At 51.0% G+C, this 12980-nt stretch overlaps 1 long non-coding RNA gene across 5 annotated transcripts; it reads left to right on the top strand.

Moving 5' to 3' along the window:
- The first annotated feature begins 696 nt into the window (after window positions 1–696).
- LOC309452858 lies at window positions 697–12529 on the top strand. 5 transcript variants are annotated; one of them, XR_014186654.1, is made up of 5 exons: window positions 697–1037; window positions 2708–2990; window positions 5897–6179; window positions 11976–12121; window positions 12491–12529. It is a non-coding gene; the product is annotated as an uncharacterized lncRNA (long non-coding RNA). The 5 variants fall into 5 exon arrangements; XR_014186655.1 differs by lacking the exon at window positions 12491–12529 and having other exon boundaries at window positions 5897–6003; window positions 6080–6179; window positions 11976–12412; XR_014186657.1 differs by lacking the exon at window positions 12491–12529 and adding an exon at window positions 9161–9443 and having other exon boundaries at window positions 11976–12412.
- The last annotated feature ends 451 nt before the right edge of the window (window positions 12530–12980 follow it).

Genomic DNA, 12980 nt, shown 5'->3' with positions numbered 1-12980 from the left:
AATGAACACGTGTTTAAGGAATACAATTAAGGAATTGGATTAAACGTTGTTTATCCATAGAAAAATTTATTTCAGTTCTTTATTTGGCAAAAATGATGTAATTCTGTCCAGCACAACCCGTTGTCTTTATCTTTCCACCTCTTTCTGGCATTAATAATGACCAGATAAAACCGATCAGGACAGATACTGAGAAATGCACGTGGCCCATGGTCTGTCACGTTCGTTAGAGCTGCTGCTGTTTTGAGATTCCAGGAAGCGGAAACTTCTCTTCAGCGACTTTAAAATGGAACCTGTTCTCAGCAGCCAAGACTTTTCCTCTGTGACAGGACAGAACACTCCAGGTATGGAATCCACAGGCCCTTAGTGCTGCTGCAGCCAGCGAGTGAGGTGACGAGCGAGCGCGGACACCGTGTGACCGCGGGACGTGCCGATCGCACTTTGTGCTGCGGGTTCAGCGGCTGCGGAGCGGGGAGGGAGGAGTTTATTTGAGAGCCGAGGCTGATCTTCAGTTCAGTGGATTTTCCACTGCACTGAGCCACCATGACGGCACGGCTACCCAGAGACTTTTTTATTTTAATAATGGTTCAACTCATTCAGATTTCGTATAAAAACTTGGCGGGTCAGGCGAATAATGGGACAGCTCTGGCGGGGTCCTGCCGGCAGCGCGGCTCGCCTAGCCCGTCCCGGTGACGCAATTTCCGGCTGCAGCGCTGGGCCGAGCGGAGGCTCCTAAGCGGGTCAGGGGGGGCGAGCGGCGGGTCCGGGGCCGAGCGGCGGGTCGGGATGGCGCGGGAGAAGCGCCCGCGGCCGGGGCGCGCGCACAAAGGTCCGTGTGCGAACAGGCCCTTGGAGCCCCCGGTCCCGGGACCCGCCGGAGCTGAGCCCACAGCTGCCGGCCTGTTGGTGCTTGTGCAGGGGGCAGCGCAGAGGCCGCCATGGGAAACCCGGGTGTCCCCAGCACGTTCCTGTTGGAGCAGCACGTGGCCTGTGCAGCTTCGTGTGGGACAAGGGAGGTGACTGTGTCCGTGTCGACTCAGGTCAGTGCAGCTGCGCTTGGATTTAGAGCAGTAACCCTGGCTGGCTGAGCCTTGGGGGTTGTTTATTTCTGAGAATGACAGGGGTCTGTTCAGCAGGTCTTTAATTGCTGTGCACTTTTACCCTGACAAGAAGGATTCATTTTCAGTGTTATTCTTTCATCGTAGCTCTCTCCATTGTACGAGTAAGTTTTCCCGCTCTCAAAGCTTCCCTCTCCATTTGGTGGTTGAATTTCTCAGCGTCTCTGCTGCCGTTTGTTTTCCTTCTCCTGCAAAGTGGGGTGGAAAAGAGAAGGCAAAGGCTCCGCTGCTTCCAGGCGGGGACTTGGTTGCTTGTGAAATGCATGTCTAGTTCATCTCGAGGAAGACAGAGATGAATGGTGTTAGAAATCAATAAGCTGCGTCCTGTTGGAGGGACAAAGTGTGTTGGGTTTGAAGCCGTTGGGCGGGGCGGGAGGAGCTGCCTTCTTGGGTCAGTGATGGGTGTTGGCATGTATTATCTGAGCTGGAGCTGATGTCTGTCACCACTTGAGCTCTAGAATTACTCTGAGACCCAGGAATCTCCAGTTCCTTGTGGAGCTTTTCCAGGCTGTGGAATGCCCTTTCTGTCACAGGCTGTGACGCAGCCCATGGAGAAGGGGGCACTGTTTGAGGTTCCTCAGTGTGTGCGTTAGGGAGGCGTCGTTCTTGGGCTCACACTGGGCGTTACGAGGAGACGCTTTCACATGAGCTGAAGGCAGGTCTGTGTACCCAAAGCTGTTAACCGGTGTTAACAAACGCTGCTGCTGAGATTTGGGGGTGACGGCACCAGCCGGTCGTGACGAGCGTGGATGTTGCTGAACCGCAGACACCGTCTCGTCCAGGCTGCACAGCCAGAGCGTTTGAAGGGTGGTGTCCCAGCTTCCTTTGATTGCAATGAGCACTCATGTTGGCATTTGCTTTTTAAGAAGCGCGCTCTGCTTGAATCTTTTGCGTTGGGGTTTGTTCTGTTATTTCTGCAATGCCATGAAAGCTGAAGTGCAGGAGGTTGAGAGCTGTTGGAGCAGAGATCAGCACATCTTGTATTGCTTGGATTTTTGTGGGTTTCTGAAGGAGAGAAGACTTGGATCAGTTGGACCCCAAAAGGACATTTTGTACGGATACGCAGGCACGTCACAAGAAGAGCCAGAGGCCATGAATGTAATTGCAAAGAGCAAGTTTTATTGTAGTTCCCTCTCTTCTGGGGGATCTCCGAAGCCGCACCTGAGCTCCCAGGCAGAGGTGACAGCAGCGGGGACGCAGGCGCTGGTCAGTCCAGCCCTGCTGGAAGGTCACTGGGCCTGCTGAGCTCGCCTGTATTTCACGGCTTCAGGCAGGCGCAGCCTCCCGCTCTGTCTCACAACAAAGCAGGAATCTCAGACACAGTGATAAGGTGCCCAGAGTTTCTCACAGTCCTGTGTTATCTGACACAGAGGTTCTGCTCATCAAGCACACAGGGTCAGTAGAACAGTTAGTGTGATGTATGTGCTTTTTCTACAGACATGTGCAAGTCACTTGAGCGTATTTACATTTAACTAATTACTTCGCCAAATCTTTCACTATATCCCCTTACAGCGTTTTGTTCCAGGTTTTCCCTGGTGATTGGAATGTGTTCTTCTTGTTCCTGAAAAACTAATTTATTTCCTTTCCTGCAGCCCTGCCTTCCAGGAGAAACAGCTACAACGCTCTCCCTGTGTGCTGCAGCCGTCCCGGCCCTTGTGCTGAGACCGAACTCATTACTTGCACAGTACAGACTGTCCTGGTTAGCGCTGCCGAAGCTTCTGCGGTACCGAGCGTGTTTGGGAGATGCAGCGCACGAGCTGCTGTTGTGCTTGCAGGGAAAACTGGCTGCTCTCAGTGTGGGGAAAGCAGGAGGATTTGTTTTGTTCCCGCCTGAGCTGTGGTGGATGAGGAGGTTCTGAGTGCTGCGCAGGACAGGTGAGTGTGTCTGTAGATGGAGATGTTTTAAATTAGCCAGTGTCACACGCTGCCTGTAAAAGTGTCTGTGCGATCCCTGTGTCAGACGAGGCTCTGGGCACAGCCGGGCTCTTGGTGCTGAGGCTGTTTGGGAGAATGCGACCTGGCCCAGGGCTGTGGTTCGACTTGGAGCTTTACTGTTGTGGGAAGACTTTAGCAAGCAGCGTAGCTTATTGCTACCGAGAGTTTTCTAGCAGTGAGCACGGCCTTCCGCTGAGTGAAATTTCCATTTCCAGAGAGTTTTCAGCCAGTTGGTGCTGCCGAGAGTCCCGAGTGAGCCCCGGTCCTGGGAACCCCCGGAGCTGAGCCCACAGCTGCCGGCCTGTTGGTGCTTGTGCAGGTGGCAGGGCAGAGGCTGCCACGGGAAACCCGGGTGTCCCCAGCACGTTCCTGTTGGAGCAGCACGTGGCCTGTGCAGCTTCGTGTGGGACAAGGGAGGTGACTGTGTCCGTGTTGACTCAGGTCGGTGCAGCTGCGCTTGGATTTAGAGCGGTAACCCTGGCTGGCTTGTTGAGCCCTGGGGGTTGTTTATTTCTGAGAATGACGGGTCTGTTTAGCAAGTCTTTAATTGCTGTGCACTTTTACCCTGCAAGAAGCATTCATTTTTGATGTTGAGTCTTGGTCCAAGTGTCTCAGGTAGTTGTTATTTTGTTTGGGCCGTATGCAAAAGGTCAGAAGGCTTTTCCTCCTCATCCAGAGACCGACGTGGTGTAGGCCAAGGCAGAGCATGGGGGGCTCCAGGCACACACTGGTCTTGGAAGCTTTTCAAGGCTGTTTTCATACGTCATTTCATTTGAGCCTCTCTGCTCTGCAGAAAGCGAGTCAAAGGAATTCCTGTGCCCCTGGCTAACTCAAACTAGATATTTAGCCAAAGAGGGGAGATACCACTTTAGTTGGAGCCAATTCTGCTCTGCTTGTGAAAGCAAGCTCAAAGAACCCCAAAATGTCTGTGATCCAGATTCTAGCACTGCCTGTTGCATTTGCATTTCCATGTAAAGCACTGGGCAGCTGAGAATTGTGGTTGTTGCCGGATTAAGCTCCAAGAAATAGTCAGAGGTGGTGGATGCTGTTCTGTGTTCTGTCCCCCTTGAGCACCAGCAGCACAGGTGAATCGTTTTCAGGTAACAACCATGGCAGCAATGGGGCAGAGTTTTCATGCTTTGGCTACGTGGCTGGTTTGTGCCTGGGGAAGCGCATCAGCCTTTAGAATCTGGTTTGTGTAGGTGAGACGCCTGGAAAGTGAGTCGATTTTCTCCATGTAGTTAGAAGCCTTTCTTTTTCATAGCTGGCACAGTCATTGTTCGGATTCAGTTTGAGAACAAGAGGAACACCAGGGACAGAGTTAAAGTTTTTAGTTGTTGGTGTCTGAGAGCCAAGGTCTGAGCTCTGCCCGCGGGTGTGAGGAGCTGGGAAGAGGGGATGGATGGGGCAGAGCTTGACTGACACCCAGACTGGTCAATGAAACTATTCCATTAGCGTCATGCTGTGTCTTTAAGGAGAGTTGGGATCTTCGGGCTGGGGTTTTTTTCAGAGCCGGGACAGAGACTTTTTCAGTTATCTCTAGTTCATCTCAAGGAAGACAGAGAAATAAGCTGCGTCCTGTTGGAGGGACAAAGTGTGTTGGGTTTGAAGCCGTTGGGCAGGACGGGAGGAGCTGCCTTCTTGGGTCAGTGATGGGTGTTGGCATGTATTATCTGAGCTGGAGCTGATGTCTGTCACCACTTGAGCTCTAGAATTACTCTGAGACCCAGGAATCTCCAGTTCCTTGTGCAGCTTTTCCAGGCTGTGGAATCCCCTTTCTGTCACAGGCTGTGACGCAGCCCATGGAGAAGGGGGCACTGTTTGAGGTTCCTCAGTGTGTGCGTTAGGGAGGCGTCGTTCTTGGGCTCACACTGGGCGTTACGAGGAGACGCTTTCACATGAGCTGAAGGCAGCTCTGGGTACCCAAAGCTGTTAACCGGTGTTAACAAAAGCTGCTGCTGAGATTTGGGGGTGACGGCACCAGCCGGTCGTGACGAGCGTGGATGTTGCTGAACCGCAGACACCGTCTCGTCCAGGCTGCACAGCCAGAGCGTTTAAAGGGCGGTGTCCCAGCTTCCTTTGATTGCAATGAGCACTCATGTTGGCATTTGCTTTTTAAGAAGCGCGCTCTGCTTGAATCTTTTGTGTTGGGGTTTGTTCTGTTATTTCTGCAATGCCATGAAAGCTGAAGTGCAGGAGGTTGAGAGCTGTTGGAGCAGAGATCAGCACATCTTGTATTGCTTGGATTTTTGTGGGTTTCTGAAGGAGAGAAGACTTGGATCAGTTGGACCCCAAAAGGACATTTTGTACGGATACGCAGGCACGTCACAAGAAGAGCCAGAGGCCATGAATGTAATTGCAAAGAGCAAGTTTTATTGTAGTTCCCTCTCTTCTGGGGGATCTCCGAAGCCGCACCTGAGCTCCCAGGCAGAGGTGACAGCAGCGGGGACGCAGGCGCTGGTCAGTCCAGCCCTGCTGGAAGGTCACTGGGCCTGCTGAGCTCGCCTGTATTTCACGGCTTCAGGCAGGCGCAGCCTCCCGCTCTGTCTCACAACAAAGCAGGAATCTCAGACACAGTGATAAGGTGCCCAGAGTTTCTCACAGTCCTGTGTTATCTGACACAGAGGTTCTGCTCATCAAGCACACAGGGTCAGTAGAACAGTTAGTGTGATGTATGTGCTTTTTCTACAGACATGTGCAAGTCACTTGAGCGTATTTACATTTAACTAATTACTTCGCCAAATCTTTCGCTATATCCCCTTACAGCGTTTTGTTCCAGGTTTTCCCTGGTGATTGGAATGTGTTCTTCTTGTTCCTGAAAAACTAATTTATTTCCTTTCCTGCAGCCCTGCCTTCCAGGAGAAACAGCTACAACGCTCTCCCTGTGTGCTGCAGCCGTCCCGGCCCTTGTGCTGAGACCGAGCTCATCACTTGCATAGTACAGACTGTCCTGGTTAGCGCTGCCGAAGCTTCTGCGGTACCGAGCGTGTTTGGGAGATGCAGCGCACGAGCTGCTGTTGTGCTTGCAGGGAAAACTGGCTGCTCTCGGTGTGGGGAAAGCAGGAGGATTTGTTTTGTTCCCGCCTGAGCTGTGGTGGGTGAGGAGGTTTTGAGTGCCGCGCAGGACAGGTGAGTGTGTCTGTAGATGGAGATGTTTTAAATTAGCCAGTGTCACACGCTGCCTGTAAAAGTGTCTGTGCGATCCCTGTGTCAGACGAGGCTCTGGGCACAGCCGGGCTCTTGGTGCTGAGGCTGTTTGGGAGAATGCGACCTGGCCCAGGGCTGTGGTTCGACTTGGAGCTTTACTGTTGTGGGAAGACTTTAGCAAGCAGCGTAGCTTATTGCTACCGAGAGTTTTCTAGCAGTGAGCACGGCCTTCCGCTGAGTGAAATTTCCATTTCCAGAGAGTTTTCAGCCAGTTGGTGCTGCCGAGAGTCCCGAGTGAGCCCCGGTCCTGGGAACCCCCGGAGCTGAGCCCACAGCTGCCGGCCTGTTGGTGCTTGTGCAGGTGGCAGCGCAGAGGCCGCCATGGGAAACCCGGGTGTCCCCAGCACGTTCCTGTTGGAGCAGCACGTGGCCTGTGCAGCTTCGTGTGGGACAAGGGAGGTGACTGTGTCCGTGTTGACTCAGGTCGGTGCAGCTGCGCTTGGATTTAGAGCAGTAACCCTGGCTGGCTGAGCCTTGGGGGTTGTTTATTTCTGAGAATGACGGGTCTGTTTAGCAAGTCTTTAATTGCTGTGCACTTTTACCCTGCAAGAAGCATTCATTTTTGATGTTGAGTCTTGGTCCAAGTGTCTCAGGTAGTTGTTATTTTGTTTGGGCTGTATGCAAAAGGTCACAAGGCTTTTCCTCCTCATCCAGAGACCGACGTGGTGTAGGCCAAGGCAGAGCACGGGGGGCTCCAGGCACACACTGGTCTTGGAAGTTTTTCAAGGCTGTTTTCATACGTCATTTAATTTGAGTCTCTCTGCTCTGCAGAAAGCGAGTCAAAGGAATTCCTGTGCCCCTGGCTAACTCAAACTAGATATTTAGCCAAAGAGGGGAGATACCACTTTAGTTGGAGCCAATTCTGCTCTGCTTGTGAAAGCAAGCTCAAAGAACCCCAAAATGTCTGTGATCCAGATTCTAGCACTGCCTGTTGCATTTGCATTTCCATGTAAAGCACTGGGCAGCTGAGAATTGTGGTTGTTGCTGGATTAAGCTCCAAGAAATAGTCAGAGGTGGTGGATGCTGTTCTGTGTTCTGTCCCCCTTGAGCACCAGCAGCACAGGTGAATCGTTTTCAGGTAACAACCATGGCAGCAATGGGGCAGAGTTTTCATGCTTTGGCTACATGGCTGGTTTGTGCCCGGGGAAGCGCATCAGCCTTTAGAATCTGGTTTGTGTAGGTGAGACGCCTGGAAAGTGAGTCAATTTTCTCCATGTAGTTAGAAGCCTTTCTTTTTCATAGCTGGCACAGTCATTGTTCGGATTCAGTTTGAGAACAAGAGGAACACCAGGGACAGAGTTAAAGTTTTTAGTTGTTGGTGTCTGAGAGCCAAGGTCTGAGCTCTGCCCGCGGGTGTGAGGAGCTGGGAAGAGGGGATGGATGGGGCAGAGCTTGACTGACACCCAGACTGGTCAATGAAACTATTCCATTAGCGTCATGCTGTGTCTTTAAGGAGAGTTGGGATCTTCGGGCTGGGGTTTTTTTCAGAGCCGGGACAGAGACTTTTTCAGTTATCTCTAGTTCATCTCAAGGAAGACAGAGAAATAAGCTGCGTCCTGTTGGAGGGACAAAGTGTGTTGGGTTTGAAGCCATTGGGCAGGACGGGAGGAGCTGCCTTCTTGGGTCAGTGATGGGTGTTGGCATGTATTATCTGAGCTGGAGCTGATGTCTGTCACCACTTGAGCTCTAGAATTACTCTGAGACCCAGGAATCTCCAGTTCCTTGTGGAGCTTTTCCAGGCTGTGGAATCCCCTTTCTGTCACAGGCTGTGACGCAGCCCATGGAGAAGGGGGCACTGTTTGAGGTTCCTCAGTGTGTGCGTTAGGGAGGCGTCGTTCTTGGGCTCACACTGGGCGTTACAAGGAGACGCTTTCACATGAGCTGAAGGCAGCTCTGGGTACCCAAAGCTGTTAACCGGAGTTAACAAAAGCTGCTGCTGAGATTTGGGGGTGACGGCACCAGCCGGTCGTGACGAGCGTGGATGTTGCTGAACCGCAGACACCGTCTCGTCCAGGCTGCACAGCCAGAGCGTTTGAAGGGTGGTGTCCCAGCTTCCTTTGATTGCAATGAGCACTCATGTTGGCATTTGCTTTTTAAGAAGCGCGCTCTGCTTGAATCTTTTGCGTTGGGGTTTGTTCTGTTATTTCTGCAATGCCATGAAAGCTGAAGTGCAGGAGGTTGAGAGCTGTTGGAGCAGAGAGGAGCACGTCTTGTATTGCTTGGATTTTTGTGGGTTTCTGAAGGAGAAAATCGACCCCAGCATCGGTTGGACTCCAGAAGGACATTGTTTGAAAATGCGTAGCCAGGTTCCAGTGACGTGTTGGCTTGGGCATGAATGACTGGAAGTGCCTGTTGGGAGAGCTCCGTTGGTGTGGACCTGTGGAGCCTTTATGATTGAGCTTCCAGGTGTGAGAATGCAAAAGGAAACTTGAGCTCGAGCTGGTCTTGCTCTCGAACCAGAATGGTTTTGACTCCTGCCCAGATTTCTGAGAGAGCCGTGAAGGTTCCAGGCAGCCGAGGTTGTGGCCCAGGATGGGTGAGTCGCCCGCTCTGCAGTTGTCCAGCGGGCCCTGCAGATAATGTTTGAGGTGACAAAGCTCTTGGCAGGCGACAGCGTTTGAGTTCATTTGCTTCTATCTGGGGATATATGGACCAGCTGAAAAGGTGGTGTTTGTGTTTACCCGCAGTAGACAGACAGACCCCTGGAGTGTTCACGTGCCCTTGTCGATGAGTGAGGAAATTGTCTGCGAGACGGAAAAGGGAAGGGTCCGGGGACAGGTTTTAGGTGTTTTTTCCAGCTCCCTGCAAAACCTGGGCTTTTAGTGTTTTGTTCCAGATTTTCCCTGGTGATTTGAATGTGTTCTTCTTGTTCCTGAAAAACTAATTTATTTCCTTTCCTGCAGCCCTGCCTTCCAGGAGAAACAGCTACAACGCTCTCCCTGTGTGCTGCAGCCGTCCCGGCCCTTGTGCTGAGACCGAGCTCATCACTTGCACAGTACAGACTGTCCTGGTCAGCGCTGCCGAAGCTTCTGCGGTACCGAGCGTGTTTGGGAGATGCAGCGCACGAGCTGCTGTTGTGCTTGCAGGGAAAACTGGCTGCTCTCGGTGTGGGGAGAGCAGGAGGATTCGTTTTGTTCCCACCTGAGCTGTGGTGGATGAGGAGGTTCTGAGTGCCGCACAGGATGGGTGAGTGTGTCTGTAGGTGGAGATGTTTTACACGCAGCGTGTGACACTGGCTAATTTAAAAGTGTCTGTGTGATCCCTTTCTACAGGCAGGTGCAAGTCACTGGAGTGTATTTACATTTAACTAATCACCTTGCCAAATCTTTCGCTATCTCCCCATATATTCCACCCCCTCGCTCAGGTTCTTGCTTCTGCTGGGGCCAACGAAGCCAGCGTTGTTCATTTGTGCTTGTGAGGTGTAGCACAGAGCAATTTACAGGGGCACACAATAAACACATACAGAAAAAGGAAAAAACATATTTCTGCAATAATCAGGTGTCCCATTCATCTTGCCAAGGAGTTACACGAGCTATTCAGCCAGGCATTATCAGTAGATGGTTTCACTTGCCGCATTAGTTCCAAAGATGTGAGATGATGTCACCTTCCAGTAATACACACGCTGCTGCTCCAGCTCCGTCAGCTGGTGTCACTCTGGGTTTAACAACCTGCTGTGGGCTCATTGCCCACACAGACTGGAAAGTTGTGGCCTGCACTTTTTCAGATTGGACTTCAATCGGATGGTGAGTCTGTGACACCAATAACATTGTTCCAGAGCTGTCTCCTCTAGATAAAACACAGGTGTTCACTGAAGATACCTGACATACAGGAGCTCGAGAATCTGATGTTAGCAAAGGATGTAACATAGGAGGAGGTCAGGGTACAAAACCACACAGCATTCTCTGGAGTCGTATGAATTTTTACATCTAGATCAATAGGCTGCAGTCCCACTTCACAATGCATTGGTGGGAATAATTTCATTTCCCCTGTAGTTGGTGCTGACACTGTATCCACAGAAGTGTATACATATTGCCAGGCCCTAGATGGGGGTACGTGGCCAATATAATCAACCTGACAGGTATTCAAGGCCCACTGACCCCGTTTTACCTTTCCCCATGCTCTTAAATGCAGCTGTGTACAAGCAGCACAATGATGTGAGCATGTTCTACAAGTATACAACAGCGAAGGGGTTTGATTGTGACCAGTGTCCCATGCGTGTGCAGCATAAGCTGATCCACGTCCACAAGCTATATGCACATTTAGAGCCTGAGCGTGCAGCTCACCAGAGGTCACATTATCTGCTTTCTTACTGGTTTGGGACTCAAATGAATCAACTTTATTGTGCTCTGCTATTAACCCTTCACAAGGGGACTCCTCCTCCGCAGGAGATGTAGGGATGAAAATTCTCCAATGCCCTAAAAATCCTAAAAAGGCAGGTAATTGTTTTATTGGAGCTGGTAAGAAAGCTGCTGCACTGTGTGCTGTACTTTAGCTGGTGTTTCTCTAAACTGCCTATGCCAAACTATTTCTAAAAATAGTACGGTAGCACAAGGGCCCTGCATTTTCTTCAGAGTAATTGCCCAGCCCTTGTCCTGCAAAAGCACCTTCAAAAATTCAGCGGCTGCTTCAGTTTCTTGTTGTGACGCTGCCACAATCAACAGATCATCAATATCATGGCAATCAGTAACAGTACCCGACCATAGTGCTGTATCAGCTACTATCATCTGGTGGCAAACGGAGGGACCGTGTTTGTATCTCTGAGACAATACTCGGCAAGTCTATGGCTTTGTTGCCAGGTAAAGGCAAACTGGTCTCGCACTGGGGTGGCAGGGGGGGTGGAGGGGGGGTGCAGTGTGGGCAGGGGGGCTGGGGCTGGTTGGCTTTTTTGCATAAGCATAAACTTTTACAAGCGGCAAAAACTTTGTGATGGTATGATCCCGCTTATTTCTGATGGTGGGATACCAGCTTGTACTAAGTCATCCCACACTAGTGTTCTCATCGCCTGTGGTGGGGTTTTGATGGATAAAGATCTGTTGCTGAATTAGTCTGGCTCAAAGGAATCTCAAGGCCGCTTTGGGAAGCTGAGAACAGAACCTGCTGTGAGAAAGAGGGGCGTCCTCAATCAGCGGGGTCCTGGCGTGGCGTGAATCATCGGACGCATCATCAGTGAGACGCCAGAGCACGGACAGCCCACGATACTCATTTAGCGAATCCATGCTTGGAGCGTGGACGCATGATTAGAATATAGTTGCATATATAAGGAGGCTTGTTTCTGTAATAAATGGCTTTGGCGTGATTCACATTGAATCGACTTGTTTTGCTGAGTCCTTTATCGCTCCAACACTCGCCTGTGCTGTAACTCTGCTCAGTGTTGCCGGATTTCCATTCTCCACCACCCAAACAGAGGGTCCTGAAATTACAGCCCCAGTTCCCCTCAAGGCATTTGCCAGAGTGCCGGCATTACCTGTAGCACTTGGCACTGCTACCCTGTCCGAATCGGATCCATAATCAATACATACACCACCCCAATCTAAATCAATACTTTCCTCCATTGTGCACCAATTTCCACGGGACAACACAGATTCAGCAGGTTCAGCGTATGCTGTTAAAACTGCTGCACACAAACATTGATATAGCGTAGGTGCAATAATATCTTGCCTGTCCGGACCTCTGACAGTTTGCAGCTGAGCATATTGTTGTTGTATCTGATCACCATAGGCTATAGGGCTTAAGAAATCTTGTTCATCTGCCAATAAATGGATAGACACAGCTCCACTATCCTAAGCTGGCAAAATCTGTGCCGGAATTCCTTCCCCACTTGTCTGCTGAGAGATCTCTGAAAATGCCGTTAACTCCTTCGGAGAGTGAGTATGTGCGATCCGCCCCCTCATCTGCTTGTTCCTGCTGCAGCATCATTTGTATGGGGGGTTGTGCTCCCGCCACCTCCCTGCCATTTAAGTCAGGATCAAGTTCAGACTCAATATTGGAGTCTGAGGATCCACTCCAAATATTTCCATCCCATTCCTCGGGATTCCAAGAGTGGTTTGTGGTAAGAGTACAAACCTGAGAACACAAAAACTCACTTTTGGCACATTTTTCCTTTTGTTCCTTAGCAATAGATGCCAGCAGCCGGTCTGCATTATCCTGCAGCTCATAGCACCATCTGCTTGAACAGTAGTTACTTCTTGCGCGATCGCCTTTGCATCCTGTAAAATCTCAACCTCCTTTTCCAGTTCTCTTATTTTACTCTGCAATGCAACAACGTCACAATCTAAGTGCCACAAATGTGATTTCACAGGGCAAACAGAGGAATTTGTCAATGCCTGGTTGTTATATGGCACATTGTAATAAAGCACAGTGGTAATTTTCATCGATTTTACACAGGATTACTGGCTGTAGCAGACTGGTTGCATCAAATAAATGTTGACTTGCTGCACTGGTGGCCTTGGGAACAGCAGATGGCTTCTGGAGGTGGTGACATCTCCTGTGAGCCCAGGAGTGCTGAGCCCATCGTACAGGGAACAACCTCCCCTCCCCAAGCAGGGCAGAGGACCCAGGGGCCGGGCTGCCTGTCCACACTCCTCCCTGCCCCAGCACCAAAATATGTTCCTCGGGGGATGGTTCTCACCAGAGCTCCACGAAGAATCTGTTTCCCGTGGTGCCTTCAAAACACAGGGTACCCCAAGGGCTGGCACTGTCTGCCCTTCACCTCACAGAATCACA

Source organism: Streptopelia decaocto (genome assembly GCF_964273445.1).
Source record: "Streptopelia decaocto genome assembly, contig: HAP1_SCAFFOLD_120, whole genome shotgun sequence".
Classification (NCBI taxonomy): domain Eukaryota; kingdom Metazoa; phylum Chordata; class Aves; order Columbiformes; family Columbidae; genus Streptopelia; species Streptopelia decaocto.
Note: the sequence above shows the minus strand (reverse complement) of the source record. Positions and strands in the feature narration are given on the sequence as shown.